Source organism: Hyperolius riggenbachi, chromosome 8 (genome assembly GCF_040937935.1).
Source record: "Hyperolius riggenbachi isolate aHypRig1 chromosome 8, aHypRig1.pri, whole genome shotgun sequence".
Lineage (NCBI taxonomy): Eukaryota > Metazoa > Chordata > Amphibia > Anura > Hyperoliidae > Hyperolius > Hyperolius riggenbachi.
Genome location: NC_090653.1, coordinates 227,582,932 through 227,607,570, shown reverse-complemented (window position 1 = coordinate 227,607,570; position 24,639 = coordinate 227,582,932). Strand labels below are relative to the sequence as shown.

The 24,639-nt window shown below is 43.8% G+C and overlaps 1 protein-coding gene across 3 annotated transcripts in view; it reads right to left on the bottom strand.

The window, feature by feature from the left end:
• Positions 1 to 24,639, bottom strand: part of IRAK1 (interleukin 1 receptor associated kinase 1) — a 191,264-nt gene that overhangs the window by 166,093 nt on the left and 532 nt on the right. The gene's annotated exons all lie outside the window — the stretch shown is intronic.

Sequence of the window (24,639 nt, the reverse complement as noted above, 5' to 3'; positions counted from 1 at the left end):
GGTTCTGAGCGTTTTTAAAACCCTTGCGCTTTGAAAAACGCTTGGCTAATGTATTTGGGATGGTGCACACTGCAGCAATTTGTTTTTTCCCCCAAACGCAAACTCGAGTCCTGCAGCATTTTTGCGGATTTCTGAGGCCATTCAGCCTCAAAGTATAGGAAAGTGGAAAATTGCTCTGAAAAGCGCTAGATCAGAGCGATTTTCCAAGCATTTTTGTTACAGAAGCTGTTCAGTTACAGCTCTACTGTAACAAATAATAAACGCTACACCAAAACGCTCCAAAAATTGCTAGGCATGATTAGAAAGTGCTGAGTGCTTGCGATTACGCTAGCGCTTTTTGGTGTGCACTGGCCCTTATAGTCCAAAAAATACAGTAATGCTTTTAAATGTACGGCTCCCCACTGTACAACATCATAATCCTCTACACTGCTGTGCAAAACTTCAGGATGGCATATCACACTAAGCTCATCCAAGTAAAAGACTCAGAGTATGATGCATGCGGCACTAAGGTGGGCTGTGTGGGATCTACACAGAAGTCCTTTGCAATCTACCAGTAGTACACAATCAGCACCCCATGTGTACAGTTTATAATTATGCAAAACTTTCTAAATGATTTTGCTCGTCCTGAAGTCTGGTGTGCGACTTCCTCCTGTATCTAGGCATAAAGAGGAAGCCTAAGCTAGGCAGCTATGCTTTGTGTCACAGTACAGAAGGCATCTCACTGATATAGATTACAGCTCTCCATTGTTCCATCCACTGCATGATAATAATCAACGGTATCAACTAACTGTCAGGCAATGAATCAGTCTCACGTTAAGGTGGCCATATATCACTCGATGTATGTCCAGATTGATTATTAGATAGATCCCTCTCTATTGCCTGGCCACACACTGCGCAGTAATTTACACTAGACTTCAGCATAAAGTCTATTGGAAATCTGCCGGGTGTATAAGTCCCCCGCCCATATGCAGAGTAAAGTCACACCTCTCCCCAGCACGACTCCTGGCCTCCACCAGTGTTGGGTTTCACCCAGCAGGTCGGTACCACGTGATTCTGCATATGTAGTAACGTCAACATGTGCCAGGATCACGTGGCATAGGCACTTGTGGTAGTCGCGGACACTGGAGAAGGCCATCAGTCATGCCGGCAACTAGGTCAAGACTAGTGTTGTCCGGATCATGAACGATTCGGATCTTTGATCCGAATCTATTTTGTGAGTCGAATCATCCGAATCATCAAAATGAGTGATTCGGATCGCAAAAGGGGCGGGGCCAGAAGTGACACGCCCCCTCTCAGCGGGCTCCTGGAAGCAGAGCAGAGATGGATCGCTCTGTTGGAGGGGACTCAGGGGAGCCAGCCTTGCACAGGAACAGGTAGAGGGGACATGGGTGCCACTGCCAGATATGTGTAGAGCACACATACTGGCTGAAATGTGCTGCTCATTATAGGCTGTCTCTGTTCCATAGTTGTGCACAGTGAACACATTGGAGACTTTTGGCTCAGCTCAGCATAGCTCAGTAACTTTGCAGGCACTGTGATTGCAGCGCAATATGATCCTCCTTGCACTGCTCTAAACAGCTGCACTTATATAGTTACATAGTTACATAGTTATTTTGGCTGAAAAAAGACATACGTCCATCGAGTTCAACCAGTACAAAGTACAACTCCAGCCCGTCCCCCACATACCCCTGTTGATCCAGAGGAAGGCGAAAAAAACCCCACCAGGCATGGTCCAATTAGCCCCAAATGGGAAAAATTCCTTCCTGACTCCAGATGGCAATCAGATAAAATCCCTGGATCAACATCATTAGGCATAACCTAGTAATTGTAGCCATGGATGTCTTTCAACGCAAGGAAAGCATCTAAGCCCCCTTTAAATGCAGGTATAGAGTTTGCCATAACGACTTCCTGTGGCAATGCATTCCACATCTTAACCACTCTTACTGTAAAGAACCCTTTCCTAAATAAATGGCTAAAACGTTTTTCCTCCATGCGCAGCTCATGTCCTCTAGTCCTTTGAGAAGGCCTAGGGACAAAAAGCTCATCCGCCAAGCTATTATATTGCCCTCTAATGTATTTATACATGTTAATTAGATCTCCTCTAAGGCGTCTTTTCTCTAGACTAAATAAACCCAGTTTATCTAACCTTTCTTGGTAAGCGAGACCTTCCATCCCACGTATCAATTTTGTAGCTCGTCTCTGCACCTGCTCTAAAACTGCAATAGCTTTTTTGTAATGTGGTGCCCAGAACTGAATTGCATATTCCAGATGTGGCCTTACTAGAGAGTTAAACAGGGGCAATATTATGCTAGCATCTCGAGTTTTTATTTCCCTTTTAATGCATCCCAAAATTTTGTTCGCTTTAGCTGCAGCGGCTTGGCATTGAGTACGATTATTTAACTTGTTGTCGATGAGTACTCCTAAGTCCTTCTCCAAGTTTGATGTTCCCAACTGTATCCCATTTATTTTGTATGGTGCTAGACCATTGGTACGACCAAAATGCATGACTTTACATTTGTCAACATTGAATTTCATCTGCCATGTATGTGCCCATATAGCCATCCTATCCAGATCCTGTTGCAATATGACACTATCTTCCTGAGAGTTGATGATTCTGCACAATTTTGTATCATCTGCAAAAATAGCAACATTGCTCACTACTGCATCTACTAGGTCATTAATAAATAAATTGAAGAGCACTGGACCCAGTACAGACCCCTGTGGGACCCCACTGCTAACAGTCTCCCATTTTGAGTACGATCCATTGACCACAACTCTTTGTTTTCTGTCCATTAGCCAGTTCCCTATCCATGCACACAAACTCTTCCCCAGTCCTTGCATCCTCAACTTTTGCACCAGACTTCTGTGGGGAACAGTGTCGAAGGCCTTTGCAAAGTCCAAGTATATCACATCTACAGCATTCCCAATATCCATATGAGCATTCACTACCTCATAAAAGCTGAGCATGTTAGTCAAACAGGACCTGTCTTTAGTAAACCCATGTTGATGCTGAGAAATAAGATTATTTTCTACTATGAAGTCATGTATAGTATCTCTTAGTAACCCCTCAAATAGTTTGCATACAACTGATGTTAAGCTTACAGGTCTATAATTTCCTGGATCAGATTTTTTACCCTTCTTAAATAATGGGAAAATGTGGGCTGTACGCCAATCCACTGGGACTCTGCTAGTTGCAAGAGAGTCACAAAAGATAAGATAAAGGGGCTTAGCTATAACTGAACTTAATTCTCTTAGGACCCGAGGATGCATGCCATCCGGGCCAGGTGCCTTGTCTATTTTTAATTTATTTAGTCTTGCCTTTACTTCTTCCTGCGTTAAGTATTTAATATTACAGTTAGAAGATTGAGACTCTTCTGCCTCTGTAATTTGCAACAGTGCTGTTTCCTTTGTGAAGACAGAAGCAAAGAAAGCATTTAATAACTCTGCCTTACCTTGGTCGTCCACCATCGAGTTCCCACCCTCATCCTTTAGGATTCCTATACAGTCAACCTTTCTTTTTTTAGAGTTGATGTACTTGTAAAACTTTTTTGGGTTAGATTTGATATCCCTAGCGATTTGATTTTCAGCTTCGATCTTTGCCAGCCTAATTTCTTTTTTACAATTTTTATTGCACTCCTTATAATTGCTTAGTGCAGCCTCGGTCCCTTCTGTTTTAGGACCTTATAGGCATTCTTTTTCCTCTTCATTTTATCCCTAACCTTTCTATTCATCCATAGAGGCCTTTTTTTATTCCTAGACATTTTGTTTCCATATGGGATATACATACTACAATATTGATTGAGAATACGTTTAAAAGCTTGCCATTTCCCTTCAGTGTCGTCCCCTTGTAGTACATTATCCCAGTTCACCAAACTTAGTGCCTGCCTAATTTGATTGAACTTTGCTTTTCTAAAATTCATAGTTTTAGTGGTCCCGCTGCCCCGTGGCCTATCAGTCACCAGATCAAACGTTATCATGTTGTGATCACTATTTCCCAAATGTTCTTGAACCTGCACATTTGATACATTATCTGGTCTATTAGAAATGATCAGATCCAGTAACGCATTCCCCCTAGTTGGTTCCGTTACCATTTGAGTCAAGTAATTGTCCTGTAGTGCTGCCAGAAATCTGCTGCTTTTACCAGAATGGGTAGCCTCAATACTCCAGTCAATATCTGGAAAGTTGAAGTCGCCCATAATTATGACCTCGTTTTTACTTGCAGCTTTTTCAATCTGCTGTAGTAATCGCAGTTCTGCAGCTTCATTAATAAGAGGTGGTCTTCTGGGAATGCTTTGGGGAATGCTTTCCTTCACTGTGCGACGTTTCCATTCAAGGTATACAGATGAACATGTAGGTGAAATATATGGAAAGCATATGATTGCAGCATGTGGGTATTGTGTGTAAACAAACATTTATGCTCTCTGCTTCCCTCCTCCCTTCTCTGTCCACTCCCTGCCCACTGTCCATCTTCTCCCCTTCTCTGTGTGTCCACCCCCCTTTCCTTCTCCTGCCCTGCTAGTCATTTCACCCCCCGAATGCTTCCCTTGCAAAAATGATCCGAGATTCGGATCAAAGATCCGGATCTTTTCAATGATCCGATTCGAATCATCCGGATCATTGAAAAGATCCGAACTTCCCATCTCTAGTCAAGACCTAACTGGATCTAAACATGGGCGGGGGGGGGGGGGGGGAATGGGAGGAGGCCATATACACTTGAGGGCACACTGGCCCAGGAGTCCATTGGCTGTCACAATATCGCACGATATCAAGCGGCGTTACCACTGTGCACCAGGGTAAGTGCTTGCAACTGAGATTTTTCTGGTATTCCCAGCCATGTTGCAGCAACAATTCTCGTTTGATTCAGTAAAGTAATAGAATCAGTAGGTCGATCGGTCCACAATGGGCACCCTTAGAGTGTCGAAATTGGTTTTCCATTCCTTTATGTGTAGAGCGTCCTTACTCATATCTGTACTTACACACTGTACTTAAAGGGAACCTGAAATAAGTAAAATTATTTAAAATAAACACGAGGTAGCTGCAAATGAATATTACATACTAACCTCACCGTCGGTTCCTCTCAGAAGCTCACCATTTTCTTCTTACAGTGATCCCTTCCAGTTCTGACAATATTTTGTCAGAACTAAAATATACCATTTGCTGTCATTTATACTGTATATTAGCAGCTGTCAGTTACAACTGAATGTGCAAGGTAATGCCCATGTTTCCCTATGCCTGAAGAGGGTGATATTACAATTTAAAGCGGACCCAAACCAAACTTTTTTTAATTAAACATATTTAGTTGCACCACTCTGACACATACAAAGATTAATAAACACTCCTTCAAGCCTATGAGCATTTCAGTGCATGCTTTTCACCCTTCTCTTTGCATAACTAGGATTATACTGGGGGCAGCCATTAGCAATTCCTCCTTTGCCGGACACCATCTACTTCACCAGTTTGCCGATTTTTGTCCCGGTAATTTGAAAGGAAGGGAGGGGTTCCTCCATTAAATGTAAAATATTTTATATTTGTCATCATGCAGCTGAAAAAAGGCGGCTATTTATTATTATAATTTAGAAAATAGATTTTATTTCTGAAATCTTGTACTTTTAATTTGGGTCCACTTTCAGGCTACTTGCACACCAAGACGTTGCGTTAGGTGCTACGTTAAGGTCGCATAACGTGCACCTAATGCAACGCATGGTGGTGCAGGAGAGGACGGTAGAGTGAGCCGCGTTAGGCGGCTCTATCCGTATAAGGTCTCCCAGAGTGGCGCTGATTGGCCGGCGGGACCACGTGATGCGGAGCGAGACACTCCGCATCACGTGGTCCTGCCGGCCAATCAGCGGCCACCAGTGCAGTGAATATTAAGTAGCCATATGCGCGGCTACTGTAGCAGCATCTCCCTGCCTCCTCTCACCCCCCACTGCGCATGTGCAAACAGTCTAACGCGGCTATAGCCGCTCTAACGCCGTAGCATGCTGCACTTTCGGGAGAACATGCAGCGTTACATGTAACGCAACGTGGGCTGTGTGAATAGTCCACTTGTGTTACATTTCTGTGCGTTGGGGGAGCGTTACAGGCGCACTGACGTGCGCCTGTAACGTCTTAGTGTGTAAGCAGCCTCACAGTGTGCTGACCAGGAAGCTGTTATAGGGTAATGGCCATTTTTAAAATGGAGGAAGGAGAATTTCTTTGATCACAGTGGACAAATGGGAGGAGGCAAGTATGATGTGTATGGTTATTTTGACTTTTTATTTTCAGTTCAGGTTCTCTTTAACCACTTCAGCCTTTAGCGTTTTTTCCCCCTTATGCATCCGAACAATTTTCACCTCCCATTCATTCACCAATAACTATATCACTAATTATCACAATGAAATAATCTATACCTTTTTTTTTTCCCGCCACCAATCAGGCTTTCTTTGAGTGGTACATTTTGCTAAGAAATATTTTATTCTAAATTCATTTTAACGGGAATATTAAGAAAAAAAATGGAAAAAAATTCATGATTTGTCAGTTTTCAGCCGTTATACCTTTAAAATAATACATGCTACCATAATTAAAACCCACATATTTGCCCATTTTCCCAGTTATTACACCATTTAAATTATGTCCCTATCACATTGTATGGTGCCAACATTTTATTTGGAACTAAAGGTGCATTTTTTCAGTTTTGCGTCCTTCACTATTTACAAGCTTATAATTTAAAACATTTGTAATTTAACCTCTTGACATGCATATTAAAAAAAGTTCAGACCCTTAGGTAACTATTTATGGGTTTTTTTATTTTAATTTTTTTCTAATTAAAAATTTTATTTCAATGTTTTTGGGTGTGTGGGAGGTAAACAGTTGATTTTAAATGTAAAAATGTCTATTCAGTTTAACCTCAATGGCTTTATGCAGTTTCTGAGGCTGCGTCCACGGGAGGGATTTTTTGAATAAAAGTTGTTGTAGCCTTTGTAGCTAGCACTAGGCTAGCTACTATTGTTCCCCAAGTCCCCCCGCACCCTCCTGATCCCCCTGATCGCCGCCACTATATGTTACCTAGCCGCGATCCAGTGAGAGCCACAGCCTCCCCAATGAGCTTCAGCTTCAGTAATTTTACTATTTGGCCACAAGATGGCCACAGTCATTTATTTATTTATTTTTGGCTTCCTGTAAGCGTACTTACAGGAAGTGAAGAGAGGATGTGTAACAGAACAATCGCGGCTTCTCCACAGAAGCCAGCGATCTTCGGGACTTAGATCAATGAATGGGAACAGCTTTCCCATTCATTGATCTCCAGGCTAATGGGCAGCCCACGCACCTCGGCGATACCGGCCCTTTGAACCCCGGCGGCTCAGTTTTCTCATGGACGTAGCTCCTACGTCCAGCATGCATATTTGAACGTAGCAACTACGTCCTGAAGGCTAAAGTGGTTAAAGAGAGACTGAAGCGAGAATAAATCTCGCTTCAGACCTCAGAGTTAGCAGGGGCATGTGTGCCCCTGCTAAAACGCCACTATAGCGCGGCTTAACGGGGGTCCCTTCACCCCCAAATCCCCCTCCGTAATGCGGGGGAGCGCTTCCTGGTTGGGGCAGGGCTAACCGCCGCAGCCCTGCCCCACGCGCATCTGTCAGCGCGTATCTCCGCCTCTCCCCCGCCCCTCTGTCTTCCTTCACTGAGAGGGGCGGGGGAGAGGCGGCGATGCGCCGCTGACAGACGCGACTGGAGGCAGGGCTGCAGCCGTTAGCCCTGCCTCCAGGAGCGACCAAATGCACGACCAAGTCGTGCTGGGGTGAGTTTGGGGGTGAAGGGACCCCCTTTGTGTGGCGCGATAGCGGCGGTTTAGCAGGGGCACGCGTGCCCCTGCTAACTTTGAGCTCTGAAGCGAGATTTATTCTCGCTTCAGAGTCTCTTTAATGCAGCCTTTGTTTCAGTATTTAGCAGAATGCACAACGTTTTGTGCATTGCCCATGTGTACTTTTTGTAATAAATTTACTGAATTCTGTAGCTTGGTTGGGAGTGCAATTTTATTAGACAGATAACTGTCCAAACTCCTCCTCCTATCCTATCATCACACCACTTAACACACTGGGAGAGACAAGCTGCTTCTCCTTCCTCTTCACAAAGGAGCTGGTAGGGAGAGGCAGCCAGTTTCTCCCTGTGTGCACAAAGATTACCTTGCCCACCTCCTCCCTGTGCTGCTGAGAGATTAACTCTATGTGGAACCACTACAGCTCAGTCTTTTCATCCCCTTCCCTGTTCACTATACTCCATATTCATTGTCTTTATAAGAGGGTCAAATAAAAGGAGCATTGAGAAATGGTTTCTTATTGCAGATTGAGGAGTGTGATGAAAGGTGGTACATATGGATTTTACAAAAAATACTGGAGACAGTAAATGCTTTAACACACTGAGCAGGGTGGAATTGTCAGCTGGATAATGAAACTGCGGAGGTGGCCACAGAGTTAACCCTCCTTAGCAGAGGGAGGAGGTGGGCAGGTTTGGGTTATCTGCTCTGTTCTGGTGAAGGGGGGACTCTCCCAACTAGGTCGAGAGCTCTGCAGAGCTCCGCCGTTCGGATTCAGCCGACTATAGCCGATGCACTCCACTTTCCATCGTGTTCACACTGAACAGAGTGAAGCGGAACGCGATTTAACACTACATGGAATGCATCAGCTATAGGTGGCGGCAAGGGTGTGTTAACCCCATGCCACAGCCACTTGAAAGAGCTGGCAAGAAAAGCTCTTAAGCACTCTTGGGGCTTGATTCACTAAGACAAATAGCATGCCTTATCCGAGTTAACATGCCTTATCAGAGATAACACACGCTTTATCAAAGTGAACATGCCTTATTAGAGTAGCACAGCGAGCGCTACAAAATTATGCCTGCTTGTCACGGACGGTTGCGGGGCCTCAGGCGCGTCCTGGAACCGCCCGTGAAGAAATGAACGATCGCACTCGATTCCCTGCATCGATTGCGCTTTAGATCAATAGAACCAAGATTTGATGTGTAGTATCCCTCTGCCTAGGAACAGCTGGGGGATCTGTCTTAGCTGAAGTGAAAGCCTGGGGGGGAGGTGTTAATTAGCTTGGACATATTCCTGTGGAAGGCACAATTCCCCTTTCTGTTCTGGGAACCAGGTGACACCTAGCTGATCTCATGTAGATGTTAATTAACCAAAGGGTGATCAGGATGCCTAGGTGCAGCCAGGCAGGCTACGAATCCTCGGGAGGTCTTGACACCTTGCTCTCTGGTAAAGATCAAAGGGAAGTCAGCTGTTAGCAGCTAGAACACATCCTGAATAAACCTGAGTCTCATAGCATAATCCATAACTTCCCAGATCTGTCATATTTCTGGGGTTCCTGAGATGGCAGCTTCGCCAAACGTGGGGGAAGTGTAGCATGAGCCCCGGTGCTGGTTCTGAGGAAGTTTCAGAACATTCTGAGGTAAGGACTGCCAGTTAGGCAGTTTGAAAGTGCCCTGATGATACCACAGGGGTCCCACCCCTCATGTCTGGTATCAGGGCGCTGGGTAAATCGAGACAGACCTGAAAATGTTAATAAATCTGCCCTGACCTGTACGGTTCTGTGAGATAGAGCCCATATATGGGTAGATATGATTTCTAGTCCCCAGGACAAGGGGAGGGCTCATCTCATCTTCTAAGGGGGTGTGTGGCTCCCCGCCCTCACTCCCTCCTACTAAATCAGGGGCATAAGAATGGCAGAGGAGCCAAACTCAGTGTCCTCCACCCTGAAAACATCTTGAACTCATCGGTGCCAGCTTGAGGATATGCTGGCATCCACCTGGTCTGAACTCTGAACTTTGATTGAAACCCAGAACTCTGTTTTTCCCACAAAAAGGACATCTTTCCAGGAACTAAGTATTTTTCTCCCTTCTTTTATTTTTTATACTGGCTATTACTGTTTTAATAATTGTTGATTTTAATAATTGTCTGTATATATTAATTATTTATATTGCGTGAATAAACGACTTTCTCCAAGTCATTCACTGTCCGCTACCCTGCTTATCAGCACACACAGAACTGATCCCGGGTCTCTGAAGATACGCTACTGTTTGTTTGTTGTTGGCTAGACAGAATACCGTGTGTTTAACCGTTTTATTCGCAGGACTAGTCAGTCAGTTAGTGGGCTCCACGGTCCCATGGTAACCGCGGTGGTGGCAGTTTACTCTGAACCAGTGGGTGAAGTTGTAATCACCCGTATCTCACAGGCTCCCTTCTGGTGTGTCTGCGGCTAATTCTTAACGGTTCCTGCGCATTGACTGCGACCAGAGTTCGCACGATCTGTGCGCTGGCACCGTTTAGAAGGCTAAGTGCGGTCAGCCACTAGGGCTCCTGTGACACTGCTAATTAGCAGAGAGCTCCACTCTTCCTTTGAAACATGAAGCGAAACATGTAGCTTCACCTTTTGCTATTTACTACCACTGTTGGGAGGTGCGTTTCTGGCAGCCAAGCACCACCTGTAGGATCTGCTGTATGTGGTATATTATGTGCCCATGAATTTCTTAATTACTGTATTCTTTAATAAATGTTTTCACACTATAACGGCAGCTTGGATTATATCATTACAGAAATGGAAATCCCCCAATCACAAACAGCCTGCTAAGTGGACTGACCGATGTGACTCATATGGCCCCATGATGTCAAAACCCAGAAGTTGTGGCCAGATCATGGGAGGTCCAAGGATGTGCACCTCTGCTGCACACTATTGAGGTACCAGATTGGTCCATCACTGGCAGCCTCCCTTCTCATTCCCTATGTGGATGATCGATGTAGAAGGCAGCATAGCTATAAGATTATGCTTGCTGCGATCGATACTGTGTTTTCTGGACACAGACCAGCCTATGGACTGCCAGCAGGGCCAAGATTTTTTTATTGCAGTTTTTATGAGTGCATTCACCAGCTCTTAGAAAAGGGCATCTAGTAATTCCTCTGTTTGCTTTAAGGAGCGCCAGTCACCTGGCTTTGGACACTTGCTTGTGTGTCGTGAAGGCTAAATTGGCAGCCGATGATTCAGTGAAGGGGTTTCTATTGAATAGCAGAGGATCTGCACCATCTATGTGCCCAGACAATTCATCGTGACTCTACTAGTATTCATTTTTTGGCATAGAAATACTTGAGGGATGCTCTTCAGCGGGTCTCTGCGCTGGATCGAGAAGATGGAGAAGAAGGGGGAAGCCGGCTTCCCCCTCTTGAGGCAAGTATCCATTTCTGGGCATTGTAAACCTCCCAGGTTTGCTTTAACGTCACGGCATTCATAAAATTCCTCAATTAAATTGCTTCCACTCTCTCCAGACAAATAACAAAAAACAAACAAACTGAAAAATGAGGTGACCAGCAACGTCAGGGGGACACCGGGACACCAAGGGCGCAACTACAATGGAGTAGCCCCTGCAACCGTGGGAGGGGGGGGGGGGGGGGAGGCCCAGAGATGTGAGGGGACCACAACTACTACTGCACTTCCACCGATAAAGGGGTCCATCCTTCAAATCAGATGTTTTCATGGCTACACTTATTGGTGTGATGATGATGGCCTCCCTTCCAAGGGTTTTTTTTGACCCTTGGAAGGGAGGCCCCCAAGCTAAGGGTCACCAGGGGTAAGAAAGGGTGTGAACAGTGATGGGCCCTTCAAAGTTTTGCTGTGGGGCCCGATGATTTGTAGTCACGCCCCTGCTGGACACTTTACATTTTTGTGCGGTGATAGGCTTGGTGTGAATAAGGTATAGCAGTCTTAGCAGACTAGAGTATTCTAGATTTTCAGAGTTGTAATAAAAAAAGAGCAGTGTATAATGCCCAATGTGCCTGCCAGCAACAAGGCACATTACACCTGATCTTAGGAAGGAGTGCAAACCATTAAGAGCAAGTGATTTTTTATCACAGCCAGAGGAAGGTGATTACTACAAAAACTGCATTTAAAAGTAGCAATAGGAGATGCAGAAATAGTGACTGCACTAGGGCCCCTGGACCAGAGGGGCTTAGTAGGGGTCCTCGAACTGCTTTATTAGCTCGTTATTGGTGCTAAGCTGGTAATGATCACCACTATCAGTGCTTTGATTAGTTGTAACTATTAATAGACTGTTCTCCTCCACAGCCTACACCTCTCTGATAGGGCCAGTGCACACGAAAAAAACGCTAGCGGATCTGCAAAAGCTAGCAGTTTTTGAAGAGGATTTTCAGAGCGATTCTAAGCATGTTTCGGCTTATTCACACTTGAGCGTTTTGCCGCAATTTTGGCCAAACGTTCAAACGCTAGCACTTTTTAAAAGCGCTAGTGTAATGAAACCCTATGCGCCCAATCATACTTGGGCGATTTGCGCTAATTGCCACAAATCGCCCAAAAACGCTAAACGCAAACTCGTAGCCTGCACCATTTTCAGTCGATTTCCCAGCAATCGCGTTTCAGTGCTATAGAAGTGCTAAACGTGATCGCGCAAAAATCGGCAAGTGTGAATGGCAATTTTTTGCATTAATCGCACAAAATTGCCATAGCAAACGCTAGCAAAAGCGCTACAGTTTTGCGATAGATATATAAATGGTATATTTGCTTTGGGTTCACCTTAAAGCAGTTCTCCAGCCACTAGGTTTTCATTGTTGTCAGTGTCTTTGCTGAAGATCTTACAGCCGGCAGCGGTGTAACCAGACACAACGTGAAGGGAAATTTCATCATTGAAGATACAACCAGCAGTAAAGAGACACACTAATTCCTTTCTATACCTTCAGTATTGATTTAATTACACTAATAAAATATTACTGATCATTCATCTTCATCTTATTTCATTTCTTTTATCTGACGAGCTCGCCATTTCTAATATGTGCACCACTTACTGGAAACCCCCCCTCTCCCCTATACAGCCCCCTTGCACTGAGTTTTTCCATATGTGTTTGGGTTATTTAAAGTTCACAACGCCTTGGATTGGGGCTCCTAAAAGCTCTGAACTGCCTAATTTCCATATGACAGAAAGATTCTGTTGTGAAAAATGAAGAAAATCTAAAACATTTGCTCACAGCAACCAAGCAGATTCAATGTTGTGATTTTCATGTTGAAGACTTGAACTGGAAGACACAAACTATGCACACCTTGCAATTTACCCATCAGATCGACTGATCAATCAATCTCCAGCATGCCCTGTCTGCTTCAGATTGAGAAAGATTGATTTTGTGCAGAATGGATCTTAAAGAGACTCCGTAACAAAAATTTCATCCTGTTTTTTTATCATCCTACAAGTTCCAAAAGCTATTCTAATGTGTTCTGGCTTACTGCAGCACGTTCTACTATCACCATCTCTGTAATAAATCAACTTATCTCTCTCTTGTCAGACTTGTCAGCCTGTGTCTGGAAGGCTGCCAAGTTCTTCAGTATTGTGGTTCTGTGATGCATCTCCCCCCTCCAGGCCTCTCTCTGCACACTGCCTGTGTATTATTTAGATTAGGACAGCTTCTCTCTTCTCTCATCTTTTACAAGCTGGATAAATCCTCCTCTGAGCTGGCTGGGCTTTCACATACTGAGGAATTACATACAGGCAGAGCTGTCTGCACTCTGCAGGAAGAAACAGCCTGACACTTCAGTGGAAGATAGCTGCAGGGGGAAAGAAACACACAAATGATCTCTTGAGATTCAAAAGGAAGGGTGTATACAGCCTGCTTGTGTATGAATGTATTTTCTATGTGTGGACATACTGTACATCAACCTACTTCCTGTTTTGGTGGCCATTTTGTTTGTTTATAAACAAACTTTTTAAAACTGTTTTTAACCACTTTTAATGCGGCGAGGAGCGGCGAAATTGTGACCGAGGGTAATAGGAGATGTCCCCTAACGCACTGGTATGTTTACTTTAGTGCGATTTTAACAATACAGATTCTCTTTAAAATCAATACCTTTCTCAGTCAGAAGCAGATCGGACATGCCTGAAATTATCGAACAGTCGATCTAACAAGAAAATTGTATGGTGTGTGTAAGCCTTTATAAGAGCAATACTATAATTTTCTCTTTATAAATAATGCCCCCTTTAACTGCTTTCAAACCAGAGCAGGGGCGTAACAATAGACCCTGCAAGGGATGCCTCCGCAAGGGGGCCCAGAGGCCACAGGGGGCCCGTGGGGGGAAAAGTTTGAGAGACTGACAGCTAAGGGCATGGAGGAAAAAAAAACGTATTCTGCTCTCACACCATTGTTATATTGACTGCATGTGTCCAGCACACAGATAAGGACTAATACACACTTTGGAATTTGTACACTGTCCCTGCTCCCTAGGGTTTGTAAAAAAACATCTGTCTCTCAGGGCCCTTTTCCACTAGCAATCGCTAGCGTTCACACTGAACGCTAGCGATTGCTGAATCGCAATTACCGGCGATTCCCCGATGTTCGCGGCCGCGATTTTGCTATGCTATGCACTGCATAGCAAAATCGCGGCAATTATCGCTCCGCCGCGCGTTCGCGTTCCCCGCAAAAACGAATTGCGGTAGTGGAAATGACCTACCGCGATTTCCATGTTAAAAAGCAAACCGTAGCGATTGTAAAATCGCTAGCGGTTTGCGTTTTTGCGATTCAGCCAGCGCAAACGCGCTGGTGGAAAAGGGCCCTCACTGCTGCAAAGTTCTGATGACTAGATTACAACTTTTTTCAAAATGTGACTCCTTTGTAAGGTTGTCACAAATGGATTCCTAGATTCTTATCACAGGGGCTAATGACTTTATGGCCTCTGAATACTTTATAACACAATGGAGTGAAGATTGTGATGTCTGACTGTTGCTGCCTCATTGAGAGCTTTTTGTCTAAAAGGCCCATACACACGTCGGATTTCCGCGAACGACGGGTCGTTTGAACGTCCCGTCGTTCGCCCGCTAAATCGGGCGTGTGTACAGACTGTCGTTCGCTTGATAAGAGTGAGTTTGAGCAATCCGCCGGGCGGATCGCTCAAACTCACTCTTATCAAGCGAACGACAGTCTGTACACACGCCCGATTTAGCGGGCGAACGACGGGACGTTCAAACGACCCGTCGTTCGCGGAAATCCGACGCATGTATGGGCCTTAATGCCCCATACTCACGGGCAACATTTCTGGCCTGTCGCTAGCACACAGGAGCGTGTGCGCGACAGGCCGGTGCCAGGTCCCTCCCCATACACACGGTGGAGGGACCTGGCAACTGATGCAGCGGAAGCTGTCGCTGTTGATCCTCCCCCCGCCGGAAGTGCAAGGTATTCCCTGCTTGTTGCTGTCGCTAGTCCGCATACTGACGCAGATTAGCGACAGTTGTGGCGGAGTTGCGGCGGCAACTGTTGCCAGGCGATTGACCGCGCCAATCGCCTGGCGACATCAGCGACGAGCGACAGTTCGGGGTGCGCGCCCATGCAACGCCTTATACTCACGGGCGACCTGTCGCCGCAACACGCGCGTACCGCTTGTTGCGGTGACAATTGTAGCCCGTGAGTATGGGCCATAACACAGAGTCCGAGATCCCCTAATAAAAGTATCAATCAGTGACATTCTGAATGTTTTGCCAAAGTTACATTGAATACTATATTTAATGTTCAGCATGTCATTGTTCCTCCATATAGCATGTGCATTAATGTAGTAAAACAATAAGGCTGTGTGTGTATGTATGTACTGGGAACAGAGCTGCAACAAAGGACTTGTTGGCTGCAAGGGGCTGGAGGAAGCCCCGGGTAAGTAGATCTAGGGGTAGCATAGATTGCCTGACGTTTCCTTTAAGTATAAGTGTTTTTAATCTGCGTGGAGAAAACACATTGGTCCTCAGTTTTCCTGTGCAGAAAGCCAGGGGGGTGGGGGGCCCCCATCCAAGGTTTCGCAGGGGGGCCCAGTGATGTCTAGTTATGCCCCTGAACCAGAGGCTTTTTTTTATTTTCCTTTTACACTTCCTGATCACAGTGATTGGCTCACAGTGATCAGGAGCCAATGAGAACAGCTCCTGACCAAGTTACGGGGGTCAGCAGTGTTCTCCCCAGAAATTTTTTCCAGCCGGGTGGCATGAAGAAATAGCCGGGTGGGGCAAGATGAGAGAATGCAGGGCCGGTGCTTCTCTGCACAATTCTGCCTACAGCAGAGCCGGAGGTGAGCTGATGACACCCGGGTGCTCACCAAAACTAGCCGGGTGGAGCACCCAGCTAAAAGAGCCTGGGGAGAACACTGGTCAGGTATCTTTAGACAGCCGGGTTCAGTGCTGGCGAGGATGCACTATGGTGTCCTGTGCTTGGGATCGGGTAGCTTTAAAATTATGTCACATCAGGCTAAGTCACCCACAAGTGCGGCAATGTTTTAATTAAATGCTATTCCGAACCAGTTAAAGGGAAGGTTCAGGGTGAGGGAAAAAAAAAATCCACTTACCTGGGGCTTCCTCCAGCCCGTGGCAGGCAGGATGTGCCCTCGGCGCCGCTCCGCAGGCTCCCGGTGGTCTCCGGTGGCCGACCCGACCTGGCCAGGCCGGCGGCCAGGTCGAGCTTCTTCTGCGCTCCAATCTGCGTTTCACCTGGGCGCGATGACGTCATCGGACGTCCTCCGGGCTGTACTGCGCAGGTTGGCCTGACGTCATCGCTGTGGATTGGGACGGAGCTGCGGCGAACGGCTGCGGGCAGAGATGCAGGGTAACCTGCGCAGGAGGATTTCTCAGGCCCCGCTGGGCCGATTTGCATAATTTTTTTTTTCCTACACGCAGCTAGCACTTTGCTAGCTGCGTGTAGTACGCGATCGCCGCCGCTCGCCGCCGATTCGCCGCGCCGAGCCGCCCCCCCCCGCCCCAGACCCCTGCGCAGCCTGGCCAATCAGTGGCAGGCAGCGCTAAGGGGCGGATCGGGATTCCCTCTGACGTCAATGACGTCGGTGACGTCATCCCGCCCGGTCGCCATGGCGACCGGGGAAGCCCTGCAGGAAATCCCGTTCTCAACGGGATTCCCTGCATACTCTGATCGCCGAAGGCGATCGGAGTGGGTGGGGGGATGCCGCCGCTCAGCGGCTATCATGTAGCGAGCCCTGGGCTCGCTACATGGATTTAAAAAAAAAAAAAAATTAAAAAAAAAAGTGCAGCGCTGCCTCCTTGCCGGATTTTTTAGACCGGCAAGGAGGTTAAGCTAAAACATGAGGTAAATGCATAGTGAGGTAAAACATGAGGTATTTCAGCAGTAAGCATGCAGTAAATACATAATAGTAGTCTTTAATTGTCTTCCATAAGGCCTCTTTCACAGTGGGACGGTGCGTTTGATGAGACGTGAAAGTCGCACAACATGCCCCTAACACAGCGCATGTTGGTTATAAAATTGGACGTTATTTTGTACTACGTTATGTGTCTCTTGGTGCGCCGTTTTCGTTGCATACTGATGGAATAAAAACAGCGCATGCGTTACATTAAAAGAAAAAAAAAAAAAAAAAAAAACGAACATTACTGAGCATGTGCAACACACAACACAGCAAATGTATTGCTAAACACACAGCATGCAGCACTTTCTAAATATTGCTACACGTTACACACAATGCAACGTGCACACTGTGAATGTCGCACAGTTTTTGCGGAACATTTTCTAACATGCGACTTTAACGTCGCACTGTGAAAGAGGCCTAACTTATGGTGGCCATACATGATACAATAAAAACGTTCAATTTTCCCGTTTATTCGATCTAAATGATTGAATCGAATGAAAGTTGAAAATATTTTTTTTTCCATCAAAAAATTCGAATGATTATCCCGTTTTTTTCGAGAAAAATGATCGGACATGCTGGAAAAATCTTTATATTCGATCTAACGGAGTAATAAAACTAAATTATCTAATCGAAAAAAAATGAAAAATTGTACCATGTATGGCCACCTTTAGGATAGTCTTTTTTTTTTTTTTTTTTTTTTTTTTTTTTTTTGAGGGGAAGGGGGGAAAGTTTATTTGATTATGTAGCAATCTATGAAAAGTATATTTATAGGCATCCAGTAAATATTTGGAGTTTTATTTCTACTATTCTTTTCTATTACACAGCCTGAATAGGAATGACACTAAGGCCTAGTGCACACCAGAGCGGTTCTGCTGCGGTTTGCGATCCGCTTGCGGGTGCGGATCCGCTAGGGTAATGTATTTCAATGGGCTGGTGCACACCAGAGCGGGAGGCGTTTTCTGCCTCAATGTTAAGTATAGGAAAAACGCAAACCTCTCTGAAAAAACGGCACTTCAGAGCGGTTTTCCAGGCGTTTTTTGTTACAGTAGCTGTTCAGTAACAGCTTTACTGTAACAATACATGAAATCTACTACACCAAAAACGCTTCACAAAACCGCAAAATGCTAGCTGAAACGCTACAGAAAAAGAAGAAAAAGCGCTTCAAACTCTGCTAGCATTTTGCGGATCTGCTAGCGGTTTTTGGTGTGCACCAGGCCTAAAACAGCAATAGGAACAATAAAAACTGCAAAATGCATACAAATTGACTTTACCTCCAGGTACAGGCAGGTCTTAAACTGATCGGTAAATTATGTGCTAACATGGCCTATAATTTTCATGAGAATAGCTATTTTCGGTAAAATTAATGCAAATTACCTCATGAATTACCTCATAATTTACCTTGAGGTAAAACATGACTAAAATCTACCAGAATTGTTAAATGCCATTACCTCATGGAAGTAAATTACCACACGAAGTAATTTGTTTGATAACCCTACCAGAATTGAGGCCAATGTCCTGAAGCGGGAAACCCGAACAGCACTACTTTAAAGTAATCTCCATGTAACTGACTGACTGCAGCTCATATTAACCTCCCTTCATATTTACTGCAAATACCAGAAATCCACATTACTTTCTATTTGAGAATTGTAGTGTCTGAAATCCATAACAATTTCAGCTGGTAACAGACCGCCTTGCAATGAATGTGCAGTTTGGTCATTTACCTCACTAGTTGGTAATTTTAGATTTCCATGTGGTGACGGCCTTTGAGTTGACATTTGAGTAAAATCAGTTATTTTTTGCTTACCACATGTGGTAATGCTTTGTGAGTTGAGCTCTGTGTCTATATATAGCATAATACACATTTGAGGCACACATGCATACAGTAAATACCATCTTCTACTTTCATAATCAGACCTCAGATACTGTGGTCTGTGTGAAATTTGGCTTGTGCAGCCAAAATTCAGTCTTAAAACTTTGCTCATATGACTGGAAGCAGCTGGATGGCGTAGGTGAGTTTCCTGCTCTGTGGGTGGGGCTTCTGCTTGGATTGCAACATCTTACTGTTTACACTTCCAATGGGATCTGCTCTTTGAGAAAATTGGAGCCTATAGCACACAGCACTCATCTGCAAGGGGGTGGGGCTAAACGCCATAAGTAGGCACATACAGGGCTGTAGGGTAGAGAATGTGTTTCAGAATTTACAGTCTTTTAAAGTGCAACTAAAGTGAAAGGGATATAGATGCTGCCATATTTATTTTCTTTTAAATAATACCAGTTGACTGGCATCCATGCTGATTTGGCTGCAGTAGTGTCTGAATAACATCAGAAACAAGCATGCAGCTAATCCAATCAGATCTGACAATACTGTCAGAAACACCTGATCTGCTGCATGCTTATTCAGGGTCTATGGCTAAAAGTATTAGAGGCAGAGGATCAGCAGGACTGCCAGGCAACCGGTATTAAAAGGAATTACACATGTCACCCTCCATAGCTCTCTTTCTGTGTTCTCCTTTAGGCTTTGCTCCCATTATAAATTGCAATTGCTATGCGCTTTTGTGAGCACTTTTTAAAGCAATTTTCTAGGCGATTTTCTGTGCGATTTGTTATTTTTATAAGCACTTTTGTTCGGTGGTTTGCATTTTATTTAACAGTCAATCAGGAAGTGAACTCTTGGACCTGGAAATGAATATCTTTCAATGTACTTTTCAATTAAAATGCTCACAAAATCGCTTATCCAAGTGCTTTCTAAAGCACTTAGGGCTGGTTCACACTGGCAATCGCTAAATGCAAGCGCAATCGCCTAGCGATTTTTTTTTTCTAGCACTTTCAGGGTGATTTTGTGTTCAGTACAAAATCGATTTTTGAGCGTTTCAGGGTGCAGCGAACAGCCGGTGATTGGCAAGTAGTACTTTTTGATGGGAAAAGGGCAAAAAAATAAATAAAAATAAATCGATGCACTAAAAAAAATATAAAGCGATTTTGAAGCGATTCTATACTTATAATGGAAGCGCTATCGCTTCAAAAATGCTGCATGCAAATAATCGCTGAAATGAGAAAAGCCCCATTGAAATACATTGCTGTAGCACTTTTCCAGTGATTTGCCTGATCACCAACGATCCGAAACGCTGCCAAAACCGCTAGAAAAGTGCTCGGAAAATGGTGCAGGAGCCGCATTTCGATTAGCTCATGTGAGAACACTCACATTGAAATTCATTGCTCAAGCGCTTACAGGCCTTGTTCACAAAATAAATCGTCAGCGCTACCGCAAGCCCTGAACGATTTATAGGGCTATTTTTGAACAGCTTTTCCAATCGCTTTCTGATCGATTTTCGCTTAGAAAATCGCTTTTCTAAACGCTTTTGTGCAGTGATGATTTTTCATCAGTCAGGAAGTGAACTCTGACCCGGAAATGAATAAATACAATGTATTTATTCATGAAAGCGCTCGGGAAATTGCAATTCAAATCGCTTTTTCAAGCGTTTGCGATTTCCCTATACTTTCTATTGAATCGCAAATGCTCAGAAAATGGTACAGGAACCGTGTTTGCGATTAGCTAGAAAGCTCATTGCTTATGTGAGAACACTCACATAAGCAACCATTGCAGTAGCGCTTTAAAGGTAATTTTTAAAAATCGCCAGCACTGAAAAAAAATTTCACGCGGAAAAAAAGTCACTGGACAGTGCAGCGATTTCTCCGCAATCGTGTTTAGCGCTTCTATAGCACTGACATGCGATTGCCAGAAAATCGTCTGAAAATGGTGCATGCTACGTGTTTGCGTTTCGTGATTTGCGCAAATCGCCCAAGTAAGAATGGGCCCATAGGGTTTTATTACACTAGCGCTTTTAAAAGCGCTAGCATTGGAGCATTTTGCCGAAATCACCAGCAAAACTCTCAAGTGTGAATGTGGCCTTAAAGCGCTTTTTAAAATCCTCAGTTCTTAAAAAAAAAAAAAAAATCTCAAAGCGCTCATAGTGTGAACAAGCGCTGAAGGTTCATTTTAGTGGGGAACGAATTAACTTAACATTTTTTGTAATGAGGGAAGAAATCCACACATTGGGCTCTATTCTCAAAGACTTCCCGCATGCGGTAAAGTACATGCGGGAAGTTTGCACCCAAAATACCGTCAAGTTGGAATTCTCAAAATGTTCCGCATGTTTTTTCCGCATGTGGAAAAAGTGTGATAAAAGTGCGGGATTCATGCGGAAAACTTTCCGCAAAAGTCGGTATTTTCCGCAATAAAAGATCAATTCTCAAAAATGTTCAGGCGCATCATTTCGTCGTTAATTACCGATTTTTTATCACCTACAAGTAGTAGGTGATATATCCCGCATCCCATTGACTTTAATGAAGTGTGGAGGCTTAAGGGCTGTGCTTGCTGGACTTTAACTTTTTTTTTTTAAACACTTTTTCATGCGACCTTTTTACCGCATGATTCCCGCATGAATAATGGCTGTTTCCGCATCTTTTTTCCCGCATGCGGCAAACATGCGGAAAATGTTAGTGAATGCTGAAAAAATGCGGAGTTTACCGCTGGCGGGAATTTAGCGGTAAAATTTTGCGGTACTTTTGGCTCTTTGAGAATAGAGCCCAATGGCAGAAAAAAAAAAGCTAGGCTACATATACATACTCCATGCAGATGGTGTCCTGTCCAGGAATCAAAACCATGATGACTCAAGTGCTGTGAGAAATGAATCCTAACCACATTGTCAATGTGCTGCCAAATTTGAATAATAAAAGCAGATCTCTAATCTGATTGTTTATTTTACATAAAGCTACATACACGCGAGAGATAAAAGACTTTCAAAAACAAAATGATAAAAAAGCTGCCAATAATTGTTGGTGTATATGTGACCGCCAGATATCTCGGACCCAAACCAAACATTTTTTTAATAAAAAATAATTTAGTTGCACTACTCTGACACATACAAAGATAAATAAACACTCCTTCAAACCTATAATCATTTCAGTGCATGCTTTTCGTCCTACTCTTTTCATAGCTAGGATTATACTGGGGGCAGCCATTAGCAATTCCTCCATTGCCAGACACCATCTACTCTACCAGTTTGCCGGAAAAATCCCGGCAATTTGAAAGGAAGGGATGGGTTCCTCCAATAAATGTAAAATATTTTATATTTGTCATCATGCGGCTGAAAAAAGGCTGCTATTTAGCATTATAATTTAGAAAATAGATTTTATTTCTGAAATCTTGTATTTTTAAATTTGGGTCCACTTTAAAGTAAACCTGAGGCGGGGGATATAAAAAATGTACACATACCTGGGGCTTCCTCCGGCCCCCTCCAGGCGTTCACACTACTCTGTTCTCTGCTGCCCGTAGCCTCTGCAAATTGCCCCGGTAAGTCCGCCGGTCCGGGGCATACTGCGCAGGCTGGCTGTGCATGTCCAACTCCCCCCCCCGTCGCGCTCCTGTGTCTGGGAGCATTCTGCCTTGTGCAGCCAATATTACGTCCCTGGTATGGCAACAGGCTTTCCGCAGAGTGTAGATATATAGTCGCACACGTGGCTAGTGGTTAACATAGGATCCTTTCACCTCCATTAGGATCCAGTGCTTACATTTAGTGCCAATATAAACCAGGCCTTAATCAACTATTTTATTTAAAGTAGACCTGAACTCAGAACTTCCTCTGCTGTTCTAAATGATAGGATAACCAGCATAATAACCTTTAAAGACAAACATTTCTTTGTTACAGCTAATACAAATCTTGCAATAAATCTGCAGTGTGTCTAGTTCCTGCTTTTGTGGAAATAGACACAGGGTTAACATTCTGTGTTTGCCAATTAGCTGTTCTGTCATGGCAGTCAGCTGACACAGCTGAGAGATCAATTGCACAGATTATTAGTCACAGATGAGGGGGGAAGTAAACAGGCTAAACTCTCTAAATACATAAAGGGTGCATTTCTCTAGGTTTTCCTTCTGTCCCGTGCAAGTTCAGGTCCACTTTAACAACTACTGTATATATTTAATTCTTTGAACCTTTCAAATAACACAATTTCTCTTTTTCTTTTGTCATAGCCGCTAGTGCATGCCAAAATAGATATTGCAATCACTAGCGCTTGGAGTTTTGCAATAGTGATTTTGTAAAGCGATTTCTGAATGAATGAATGAATGTTTTTGCTCATTCATTCAAGCTGAATCACTCCAAAAAATGCTGCATGAAGCAGGTTTGCGATTTTAGAAAAATCACAACGCTGCTGTAAGCACACTCATAGGGCTTCAGTAGCCAAGCGCTTTTCAAAGCGCTGGAAATCTAAAAAGTGCTCAGAAGCACTCTTGGTGTGCACCAGCCCTAACTGAAACTTCATGTTTTTTTCTGAAATCTATAGATACCGGTAAGTTATATTTATTTTAATTATTGTATTCTATTTACATCTATTAATTATTTTAGCAAACCTAAGATACACCATTACATTTTCAAAGCAGTCAGGCAAGGAACACACTAGGCAGAAACGCTAGCGTTGTGGAAAACGCACATAATGCAAGTCAATGGGCCGCTTGAAAAAAAAACGCATATACTTGCGTTCTGCAATGTGTGTTTTTAAAACCACTGGTTTTGTTACATATTTTTCAAAAACACATGTGATGAAAGTCAATGGTGACGCAGAGGTATTACATTTTAGTGCGTTTTTATATTTTCTTTTTTAAAAAAATAAGTTTGATGATGTATTTTCGCCGCCTGTTTACTTCCTAGTGATTTGCATAAAACACACAAAAAAGCATGCAAAACGCATATGTGATTTATATATGCGAACCACAAACGTATTATAACACACAAAACGTAAGAAAACTGCATGTGTGGGGAAAAAATTGCAAAACACAAACGCACTAAAAATGCACAAACTCATATGCAGGAAAATGCTATGTTTCCCGCACTGCCAAGTTTAAACTCAGCCTCAATCTGATTTTCTAATGACATCTGATGAAGTATAGTAATATATATAGATAGATAGATAGATAGATAGATAGATAGATAGATAGATAGATAGATAGATAGAATAATCAATTGATTGCATCACGTATGGCCATCTTAGGAAGGCCACTTTATCAGGTATAAACGTTACAAACCAGATGTGGGCTCTAAATTATAATGAAATATCTCTTTCTCTAAAGACTGTATCAAGAACACCAAACAGACTCTCTCATCCAATACTAGACAACATACTTTCAAACTACAGCTGAATACTGTAATACTATAGTTGCTGTTATTGTTATTATTGATAAGAGATGAATCAAGTCACTTGCATAGTGATTGCTGTAGGATAATGGCTAACTAGCACATGAGCAATTAATAGGAAGTCCCCCAAGTTCCCAGCAGTCAGACACAGCCTGTGTCCCTCAGATCCACCTGTCAGATGTGAAGCAGAGCAGGGATCTGCCCGTGCCAGACACTTGAAACCCATTTTACAATTCAATTCAAAGAAGTTTTATTGGCAAGACCAAATACATTTAGCATTGCCAAAGCAAAACAGA